Here is a 6,000-nt window from a genome sequence, read left to right on the forward strand (position 1 = left end):
AAGCATCCAGAGGCCGGATTAATACCTTGGTACTTGATCGGGGGTCCACACCCACTCTCAAACTGCATCCTCTCATGATGACAGTCCAAGGTGGCCCGATTCTTGCCAAGCCAGTCCATGCCTATGATCACCTCGTGATTCTTAAGGGGGACTACAATCAGATCCGCAGGCATTACCCTGTCTGTGATCAACAATCAGATCCGCAGGCATTACCCTGTCTGTGATCAATACCAGGATGTCTCTAACCAGACAATCCCATGTTCCCATCTGGAACAAACCCTTTCCGATCAATCCTGGACTCACAAACCTATGTGTAGCTCCAGTATCAGAAAGTACATGTGTCTCCACACCACTGATCATTAAGTACCTAGATGAGTAAGACATCGGTTTGATCACACATTTGGAAAATGTCCCATACCATTCTCCAAAGTGTCACACTTCTGTGAATGTCCCATACCATTCACAAGAGTGTTTATAATATACCTCAATCCCCATCATACTAAGCCACTTAAGATCATATACCCAATCCATTCAAATTGATCTAAGGAATCCTACCTTGGCCTATACTGAGTCCCAGCTGATCCATCTGATCCCAAGCCACTCGTATACTAGCCATGTAGCAGCTCCCTTAAACCAACTTGAACCTCGCAAATGCTCACTTGTTTTGAACGGCCACCAAGGATAACACTTACCCCCAAAGAGTGCTGCACGTTTCTTTCAACCTAAGCCACTCTCAGGTTCATGTTACTTCCCTGGTCCAGGTCATCCATAAAAGATCTTGCATTGCATCGATCCGTCCAATCCGTCTATTATTTCCAGATAACTAGATCAACCAACCTTCTGTTTCAGGATCTTGCCCTTGGAGAATGCATCTTGGCCAGGCCGGTTCACCTTGGAACTTTCCCGTTCACAAGCATGATACCCTCTCTTGCCTCAGCTCCCTCTTGGCTCACCTAGTAAGGTTCCATGGTCGTCTCAGTTTCAAGAAATAATTTTGGTTTGGAACATACTACCTTGGAGCAGTGAGTTGAGCTGAAGTTACAACCCAATCAGAACCTCCACTCATCTGCCTCAAAAGGATCCATACTACCTGAGAAATACTTAGTTCTCATCTGAGCTATATGCTCCAGCACCCTCAGGTAGTCCACTAACCAAGCTGCCCTAGCTGGTGGATCAATCTAGACCACCTCAGCTACTGGCCCAGCTTGATCATTAGCTGCCAAAACAGCTGCCCAATCAACCGGTTAGTCCTCTCATTGTTTGTAACAATTGTTTGGATCAGCCCGGTTCACATCACAAGAGGATTCAACTTCCCCTTCCAGCTGCAGCTCAGCTCTCCCCCACTAGAACCTCAGTAGGGTTGAGCTGACATACAGTCAATCCAGCTTCATTGTTAACTTCCTCCAGCTGAGTCAACAATAAAACTGGTGGACTAATCACATCAGCATCTACTTGTCCGGATGCATGGGTGAACAACCACAACCCAACGATCCTAGAATCAACCTGGCTCTGATACCAACTTGTAAGACCCAAACCCGGCCGGCTAGGCCGCGGTCGATGCCTCACGTCGCTCAGTCCATACCCTGACCGAACCACTCAATTTTTTCAATCTTTATTATATATTTTCGCCTAAGGGCGAAGTCTATCATAGACCTTAGCTCCAGACTACCTTAGTCATTCCCTAGCTTTGATCCTTTCAACTTATGCACAGCGGAATATTATCTATCAACCATTGGTCTAAAACCAATCTAATACTTGTCAGGTCGAATCACCTCAGCCATGATCAGTAGACACAACTACTACCAGCTCCAAGGTTGATCCTGAACCTAATCCAAGTCATACAATCACTGAGGTTCCATTCCCCTAACCATTCTATCTAGATCTATGCAATATTGCTAGATCATACCTTTGCCACATCCACGGAGCTTGATAGCTCTTTGTCTCAGCTGCCTTAGCTGTCTAGCTAGCTCATTCAGCTAGCTGAACTGAACCACTTCACTTGAGGTTCCCAACTCTATTCCAGCTGATCGAGCTGCGAGGTAGCTTTGCCTAGCTCCCCATCCACTCGTCCAACTCCTCATTATACCTGTATAAACTCTCCCCTTAGGTACTTAGTCATTCAACCAACCATCCCCACAAACCAAGTACCTTTGGGAAGTCTTCAGCTGCAAAATCAACCTCAAGCAAACATGCTCCAAAAACTAATTAAAATTCATGATAAATCATGATAATTCATAACTAAGAGAATGGTCAAGTCAGATTTCTCAGAACTGGCCTCGATCATACTGATCTCGCCCATGAACAGCCCATATGGCCATAACTGACCACCTCTAAATCAATGAGATAAATACCCATTAAGAGATATTTGAAGTCGGATCCTAACAATTCCCTCAGGAACTATCAGATCTCCACTTACCTGCCCAACCAAGGCCATGGAGAGATTTCTCTGAACCGGCCACTCCATGGTTCAGTACCTCCACGTCTGATCAACATAGAATAGGATTAATAATGCCCACCAGTTCCTGAGTCAATCAACCAACCACCCCACATGAATCAGAACTGATGAGTCTTCACACATACCTAACCGGCCATGGAACCATGTCCCAATGAACCTGGTCAGTCTTGCTCTTCTTCATGGCTCTCAGCCAATCCTGTACCAACCCAAGGTTGATACCTATCATACCATATGATTCCATTACCTCATTGCCACGGCCTGAAGCCATTGGTAATGCAAAACCATGGATCAGGTTCACTCATGAACCACCATGAATCACTAGTTGCTGTATAGCATCTAATTACCATCCCATATGGATGAATTAGTTCAACTATGATCCGCCCCTTTCTCCAGGGTCCTGTATCCCTACAATACATCACAATATATGGTCTCCAAGGGCGTTCCATACTTGGCCTCATATGCACCTCAAGAGACACCAACATAAACCACAAAGTAATCATATGTACATGTTACCTTATACTTGATCTTACTAGATCTTGTGCTTCATGTATCCTGTCTGGCTAGGCCTGGGCATTCGGTCGTCGGGTCGGGTTCGGGCCGGGTTCTTTCGGGTCCGGGTCTTTCGGGTCTAGGAGTTTAGGACCCGATAGAGTAATTTCAAATTTTCGGTTCCGGATCGGTTCGGGTCGTACCGGATCCGGGTCGGGTCGGGTCTTATATAGTTGGACCCATTCGGGTAACTAGAATTTATCGGTTCGGTTCTGGGTCGGGTTCGGGTCGGGTTCGGTTCGGGTTCAACCTAAAAAATACCTAAAAATACAAAAAAAATCTTGAAAATATTAATATATCCGAAAATATTTGACATTTTATTTAAAATTTGTGTTTTTATTATATTAAAATGTGTATATATACTAAACTATGCGAGATAAAACAATAGTTGGTTGTCTCCTAGTGGCTGACTCCTTTGCTATGTAGACAAATAACCGTCTTCGACTCCCCATTGATTCATTTTATTTAATTTTATATTATTAATTCGGGTACCCGCCGGGTTTCGGGTTCGGGTCGGGTCGGGTCCAAGACCCGCGGGTCCTCTACAACAGACCCGATAGGGTAATTTGATCGGGTCGGTTCCTACCCGGACCGAGTTTTTTCGGGTCGGTTTCGGGTCGGGTCTTCGGGTCCGGGTAAAATGCCCAGGCCTATGTCTGGCCATGCTCCTCCATTGCACACCTCTATCAAGTCTTATCATATACCTCCAGTATTGATAAGAACCAATCATGGGTCGCACCCATCATCCATCTCATGGAACTTCCATGAAAACAGTTTCTGCACTTCATCCACCTTCAAGGCTGTCTTGGCCTTTGGGAGTGGAGTCCGGCCTTCTCCATTCTCTTCTGACCATTTGCGTGTGTCCCTAAGACACAGAGGAAGCCTAGGGTGTGTTCATCCATGATCAAACACCACCCAAGGGTCGTGCATCACTTCCCACTTCAGTACCCATGAAACTACCTTTCTACACACCATTGCCTTCAAGGCTGTCTCCACCATTGGAAGTGCATTCCGGCCCTCCATCTTCTCTCCTGGCTATTTGAATGTGTAGTATGGATGTAGAGGAAGCCCATGGCGTGGCAAACATCAACCAAAACACACCAGAGGGTCGTTCTCAACTCCCCTCTTGATTGCCATCAAAACTGCCTCTTTGCTGCCTTCAAGCCTCTCTTGGTCTTGGATTGTGTAATCCGACCATCTCTCTGTTTTTCTCTGTTTTTCTTTGTGTTTCAGGAAGAAGAATGAAGCCCTGGCGTGCCTGCAAAGGCACGGACTTGCCTGATATATATAGAAGAATGGGCAGTTACCTTTCTAAAGGTTGCACCTTTTCGGTATTAATTCTGTCCATTGATTTAATCAATGGTCCAGATCACACCTGTTCGCCTATGGCAGTTACCAGACGTCCTTGACATGCCTAACTGCTCCTAGACATGTCACACACAAGCCTTAGCTGGTTGCCCAAGCTCCTGGTTCAACCACAAGTGCCCACCGGCTCATCGGCACACCCGGGTGGTCCACATGGTCCGACCACTGTCCGGACCTGGCCCAACTGCCCAAGACTTGAACACTCAGTCTAGCTGAGTTGAGCTGATCCCCAGCTGACCCAGCTGAGTGAGCTAGTTCATCCAGCTCAGGGAGCTGACACACTCTTCAGTGAGCTACACTAAGCTGCACCACACTTCATCTAGCTGGTCGAGCTTGCTCACTGCATCGCCCAGCTGCCATACACTTTGTACAGCTCCTTTATACTTGTCTCCATCTTGGTTTAGCTATATCTTAGCTTCCTGATGCCCTTAACCTTACTTCCAGGCCATGATACCCTTGTGTTTAGGTCACATGAGCTGACTGGTGCGTCTCCTTGCACCATGGTCGATCCTAAGGATCATATCCAGGATCAGGGACATGACAAGCACCGTCCTACTTGGTTCATGGACACGGTCCAAGATGGCGACCTTGTCAACCAGCTAGACCTAGCCGAGGTTTTCTCATCAGATTATGCCAATTCCCTTATCATCTATACAATCTTGGATGAGCTGAATACTCAAGTGAGCTGGACTGACACTATCATGGACGAGCTGAGATGGACTAATACTCACCCGGACGAGCTGAGCAAGTTGGTTCGATCTTCCGAGCTGGTTCGACCATCAAACCACCCGAGAAGCAACACAGACATACGTTCATTGTTCGAATCATATCTTCTAAACCATGATGTTTCTTCGCGTGAAAACCACTTGGAGAATGTGCTCAAATCAATTATGGAACTCCTCGAAGAAGAATCAGATCAAACAAAGTTCAGATGAGGGAGTTATGCCATGTACAAATCAGGTGATGTTCAGTTCTCGCGAATTCAGACATGTGTGGATCGTCCCGCGTGTGTCCATATCCTTCCCAACATGGTGTGCACGACCTGATCATCACTGCAACAACCTGGACACTCCATGAACCTGGACAGTCAATGAATCTCGCCAAGTCTCCCTCAATTTCCGAACTTTGACTAGTCTTGGTCAATTTTATATTTCCTATGTCTTGTTTTCATCATTTCTATTTTCAATGTTGTCTTTCCCCACATATTTCTTTATGTATCTTTGACTCACAAACCTTATAAATATGTGAGGATCCCATGAATAAAAATCACATCGATTTTTCTTACTTCTCCTTTTGAGTTTTATCTCATTGTTCTTTGTTTAGAACATCCATATTTCACTTGGTGAGGTTATCTCCAAGCGAGCCACTTCGTTGTGTTGGACCGGTGCGTCACATCCGGCAACCTTCGAATCTCTGGTAGTATCTTTGGGCTATTCCGCAACCCTTAGTGTCACCCCTCGATCCATCAGTTCTCTTCGGAGTTCATATCAACCATACCGAAAGAGTGATCCTTATTTTGGTTCTATCATTTGGACCCGAGGGTCTTTGGACCCGAAGGTCTTTGGACCCGAAGGTCTTTGGACCCGAGGGTCTTTGGACCCGAGGGTCTTTGGACCCGAAGGTCTTTGGAC

This window comes from Raphanus sativus, unplaced genomic scaffold, assembly GCF_000801105.2.
Source record: "Raphanus sativus cultivar WK10039 unplaced genomic scaffold, ASM80110v3 Scaffold0244, whole genome shotgun sequence".
Classification (NCBI taxonomy): domain Eukaryota; kingdom Viridiplantae; phylum Streptophyta; class Magnoliopsida; order Brassicales; family Brassicaceae; genus Raphanus; species Raphanus sativus.